The sequence below is a fragment of the Helicoverpa zea genome, chromosome 7 (genome assembly GCF_022581195.2).
Source record: "Helicoverpa zea isolate HzStark_Cry1AcR chromosome 7, ilHelZeax1.1, whole genome shotgun sequence".
NCBI lineage: Eukaryota > Metazoa > Arthropoda > Insecta > Lepidoptera > Noctuidae > Helicoverpa > Helicoverpa zea.
In genome coordinates this window covers 10,297,074-10,303,245 of record NC_061458.1, presented here as the reverse complement: position 1 = coordinate 10,303,245, position 6,172 = coordinate 10,297,074, and positions in this window count along the sequence as shown.

Below are 6,172 nucleotides of genomic sequence, written 5' to 3'. Positions count from 1 at the left end.
TACGTAGTTTGAATACTACTTACGTGTGGGAGTTTTTCAGACGAAGGAATTGTTGGGACAGAAAATTATTGAAAAATTGAACTGAACTAAGTAAATTAGTAACTGCGGAGCCGGGAAGGGAAGCTATGTAGTTACTAAAAAAACATCCTCAAAGTTTAAACAGAACTTTATTGCGCTTTTATGTCAAATCTGTACGAACTTTATTACCTTCATAGAAGCCCCCTGCGGCTACAATTAGCAGTTAAGGAGCTCAATAAACAGATAAAGAATAAAACGTTAATCATGAACGAGTTTGAATAAATTCTTGACTGTTCATAAAGCGACCTTGATCCTGACATTTGCGTACCTAACGAGAATGAGGCCGAGTGGCGGCCTCGCGCGCCTGACCGCCTGTGCTTGCGCAACTCAACCACCGACCACCGCAGATAGCCACGACTATTACAATACGAGATAAATGTAGGTACCTCGTACCACGGTGCCACCCTGCATATCGATATCGCCTGTCAGCTCTCGACAATCGCACAAACCTTCGCGGTAGTGACGTGACACGCTATCAATACACTACTACGGAATGAGGACAATCGAACAATTTACTATTCATTTATCAAATTGATTTCATTAAAAATTTATATCAATCAACTGCCACTCAATTCAGAGAATGCTGTACTTATGTACAATACAGATTAATAGTGATAATGATTCCTGGGGTTGTTAATCAAGATAAAAATTGAGTAATGTAATCGTAGAACTTTTATACATAGGTACAGTGTCTTTACATGAATAAGTACCTACCTATTTATTAATTTTTTTTTAAGTCGTGGTGGCCTAGTGGGCAAAGAACCAACCTCTCGAGTATGAGGGCGCGGGTTCGATTCCAAGTCAGGCAAGTACCAATGCAACTTTTCTAAGTTTGTATGTACTTTCTAAGTATAGCTTAGACACCAAATGACTGTGTTTCGGATGGCACGTTAAACTGTAGGTCCCGGCTGTCATTGAACATCCTTGGCAGTCGTTACGGGTAGTCAGACGCCAGTAAGTCTGACACCAGTCTAATCAAGGGGTATCGGGTTGCCTGGGTAACTGGGTTGAGGAGGTCAGATAGGCAGTCGCTTCTTGTAAAGCACTGGTACTCAGCTGAATCCGGTTAGACTGGAAGCCGACCCCAACATAGTTGGGAAAAGGCTCGGAGGAGGATGATGATTTATTAATTTTGTTTAAATAGGTATTGTAGCATAAGCAAAATCGGCATTAGCAGTACCTACCTAAACCGCAAAACTAAGTTGCAGAGTGCAAAATCCCAAGTACATAAAACAATCTCGTAAATAATAGAGATGTAATATTAAAAACGCAAAAGTAACAAAAAAAAACATTCGACATTGTCACTCTGGGATAAGATAAACGATAATAGATTGTTTACTTAGATCGTAGGGACGCTTTATTTATATTGTAGCTTCACAGATAAACAAGTGAAAATCGTTCACATGTCAATAGCACGCGGTGATCTCTCAAACAACGTGTTATCTCTCAACGACCACGTTTATGGGCAGACTTCTATTGAAATACAATGTATGTTTAGTGTCCCGATAAAGATTTTTTCGTAATACTCTATGCTACATTGTATTTCTTCTCTGAATCGGGCATATCAATTTGTGTTATTTTAAATTGAGCCCAATAGCTTGTGTCCTTATAAAATCACAGTTAAATAAAGGCAAGGCATATGCATAAACAGCCTATTCTGATAATACCCCTTATCCTTGATCTACCAGTGTCTTAAATAGGTCGTATTCCTCGACAGCTCGATAATAAACGCTGATGTTCTTGTAATTATAGTGTTTGTTAATCGATATAATGAGCGGAGCGGAGTCGTGGGCGGAGCTCAGTAAATCACTCTTCCTGAGGCACAATCGGCTGTATCACGACATGCGAATCGGAACTTAGTGCTACCATGGAACTCTTATTTAAGTTGGCAACTTTCCTCAAAAAGATATTGCTTTGACAGTGTTAGCTGTCTTTGACAGTGTTGCTTAGACATAGTTTACATATCGATCTTGAAACTTAACGGGAAAAGCTCTTTATTTAAAATGGAGGAATAAACGATACGAGGAATTTGCCAAATATGTAGGTAATAAGCATTTAACCATATTTAAAAAACTAATCATTCCGTGTTTTCTGTTTAACAAAGAGGCCGTTATTAAAGTTGGCCCTTAAATGAGTCCATGTGGAACACCATACTATAAACTTATTATTGTAACTTTTTACGGCTTAATTTTACTGGTCTATTACCGTTACGTTCACAAGACAAGTCTCTCTGAATTCGCATCGTACGATTTTTTGAATAGTACCTATTTGATCTTTTAACGAAAATTTGCATAACAACGAAGTTGAACGCGTTGGTCAGGTTGATATAGGTACATAGATTTCTAAGCGCTTAATTCAATAAAAACGAGAATGGAGAGTAAGTGGTCGCCATTTGTACGGTGTTTCTGAAAGTCGCGTGTGCTCAATGGTAATACGTTATTGTCGAGGCTGGTATCGAAACCGGTTGCAAGCATTTTTTGCGATATCGACAAGATGACGACGTGCAACGGTGCCAACACGCACTCGATGAATATTGCCAGCTCTCCATTAAAGATTATTAAAGTTATGCTTACATTTAAATTGTCATTCTGTATTAATTATCACTATTAGAGCATCACATTTTATAGGAAAATACTTAAATAAGCTACGTAACCTGTTTGTAAGGAAATAAGAAAAAGTAGATGAACTTTGACTTTTGAATCTTAGGAAATGTCGATCTATTTTGCTGTCAGGTTGAAACACAAATAGATATTGCCAACATTATTATTTACTTAATACTTATTACACTTAAGTGCATTGTGTACGATTACCGAGTAAACCAAAGAAGGTAATTATCGCATTGTCATATTATTACTCAACCGATACGATTGACCTGGGGCGTAGCGTGTGAAAATAAAACGCGTATCAACTACAAATGTCTTCGTCGCATTGTCAACAAATAAAAAATCGTATTACCAACTTAGAAATACTTTTTATACAGTCTAGAAGGACAGAAAGGAGCCTGATTTTTCTTTGATTTGCCACCTATTTAGTAGTAGTGTTTATGCGAACAGTGCCGGTTTTAACTCTGCCAGCGCCCTGGGCGAGATTTCTACGGCGCCCTCCAACTGCAATTCAAACCCATACGAAAAACAGAGACATTTGTAGCGAAGCGAGTGCGAATTATTTTTATATAGTTAACAAGTCAAAGCACGGGAGCATAAGTTATTGCTGGTTGGTGAATGCAAACCACGGGAACAGAGCTTCTGATTGCGCGAGCGAAGCGAGCGCGAAATTTTTTGTTATATTTTGGCACTCAAAACAAAAATTACTTAAAATGTAGCCCAAACGTACATAACTCTATGCTGGTGTTGGCGCCTATGTATTAAAATTTTGGGACTTAAAGTAGTACCGTAAATAAGAAAGTTCATATGGGAACTAGAATTTACTTTCTTATTAATAAAAGGACTTAAAAACGACGCTACCTTTTTGCTAGGGAAGACTAAAAAAAAATGAAAAATAAAAACAACTGTAAAGTGAAGCAAGCCCGAAAATTTTTGAGTTTTGGATCAGTAAAAGTCCTAAACATATATAATAAAAGGATAACTGTGAAGTAAAGAAATCGCGAGCGAAGCGAGCGCGAAAATTTTAGAGTTTTGGGACATAAAAATAGTGTTTGTTCGAGAATTTCTCAAATTTAACGCGAAATTAAACACAAATTAAAAGAAACCGTGACTGGATCGACAGTCAGCTGTATGTGTTTGTTTCTTCGGTGATCCAACTTTTTGTTAAATTGAGAACTCTAAAAGTAAACGCAGAAGAAATTAGAAATAAAGAAGAAACCGCTAGCGAAATGAGCGCGTTTTTTTTTCTTCGAAGTCTGCAGCAAATTTGCTTGTCTGTTTGACATTTTACAAGGCTAAACTTCCATATAACGCAAGCAATCCCATGTTTATTATTTTTACTGGCTAGGAATTGACTTGGTTGGTGGTTTTAAAGATTGTTATTGAAAAACCTATTCGACTTCTAATCCTCTCAAGTTGAGTGATCGTCTTATGGAATCTAATGTCCTAGGCCTGTATGGCCTTTGGACAAATCTAACGCGCCGGGCATTATACGACAATACATTAATTTAATTGAAATTTCTTGGTCCAGGAGCGTACCGCGGCGCCCCTGAGCCCGCGGCGCCCGGTTTAATCGCACACTGCACCATAGGTTTAGACGGCCCTGATGCTATCCATACATTTGGATACAGTTCTTGTAGGTTGCGATCTTTGATGAAATCTATATAAATAAAAATGAATTGTTGTTCGTTAGTCTGATTAAAACTCGAGGACGGCTGGGCCGATTGAGCTGATTTTGGTTTTAAAATGTTTGTAGAGTTCCAGTGAAGGTTTGAACGATACGAAGTTCGCGGGATCACCTAGTTTAAAATAAAAATAGGAGTACCATTCTGATCAAGGAATGGTTAGGGCGCCTGTAGCGCCCCTTACATCCGGCGCCCTGGGCCGTCGCCCAACCGCGCCCTACCCTAAAGCCGCTACTGTATGCGAAGATAGAATTTCTCGGAATTAACCTTAACTCACATAATTTGAAATCCTCGTTATTTCTATCTAAGCTGTTAAGTAAATAAACATGTTCATTAAAAGTTTTGTCTTTCTGCGTTTAATGATTATGATGAACGTAAAAACCTAATTCTCAGAATATAATGTCGTTAAGTAAGGTCGATAGCTTTCGAGTGAGTCATTAAACTTAAATGACGCATACAAATTCCCATAGTCCCATGTGTACAGGTAAAGTCTTAACATGCTGCTGATTTTTTGAGATTGTAAATCGGGGCTTACCCCAAGAATCCAAATGTATGTAAATAAATAGCTATTGATACTTAATAATGCAAGAGATACGTTTATCTGTACAACGCAGATAAAATACATGCATATTCTAAAACGTGTTTCTGTAATTGTGTGTTACTCATCAATTTTATTAGATCCGAGCGTCATTGCTAGTCTGTTTGCTTAGGTAAGCGCATCTACTATATCGACTTAGCCATCAATTAGTGTGGCTTCGAAGCGCCCCTCGACTGCACGTCGAGTCTCACTAGCTTATTAATAATTGACAAATACATTTAAAGACGAGATAGTAATTGAAACTTCCTCGTATCTCCTTACCTGTGGATATGTACGCAAGCTAAAATCGGAAATTCAGGCGTTGATTTGGTAAGACCTCATCAAGGATGAGGACAACATCTATAATTGGACAACTAAAAAGCCTGCATGAAGCTCAACAAAAATAAACAAAAAGGTAAATGAGCACGAATATAGAAGCAAAGAGGGAAAAAATATTTTTCTAAGCGTGATAACCTTAGATTGGCGTATATACTCAAATTATTTCCTTTTTATCTTAAATCAAGGTCAGTTTAATCTGGTGTTGTAGGCTTGGTTCATCTAAATGTTACGTGATTTCAAAGTTATCCTGTTGTGACTATGTGATAAAGTATAATGTCTTATATGCCAAGGTAAAATCCATAGTAGAATTGTTAGTAGGTAATCATTAATAAGTACCAAGTTACGATAGCTTTGATTTTCGTCGTCATCATCGTCATCTGTCATAGGACATCCACTTCTACGTTTATAGGCTTCCCTCATTGATTTCCAAAAAGTGGATGCGACCTTGTTTCTCTTTGACATGAGAAACCTAAACAATAAAAAACAAATCTCTTCCGAATAATTTAAAGTTTTTCCTAAATCCGGTAGCAGGTCTACTTTGATTCCACTTAACAATTCATCGGATCAGTGGAATAGATGCAAACTTGGTTGTTATAAATCGATTCCTCTTGACCCAAATCCGTGCGGGTCAAAGCCATGTCAAAGCCTAAACGGCCGGAATAATAATGCTGTGTCGACTGGACTTTGATTTTTGATACTACGAGCGAGTTTTGTTTTGTTTGTGTCCTTTACTATGACTTCCAGATAACGTAGACTAGATTCCGCAGGCGTTCCACCCGCGTTCCATCGATACTTCTTAGTATACCCGGATAACAAGTACCTAAGTTCCTCGATAAATACTAGGTACCTAAGACTGTCAAATCAGATTTGTATAGCTCCTGAGATTAGCG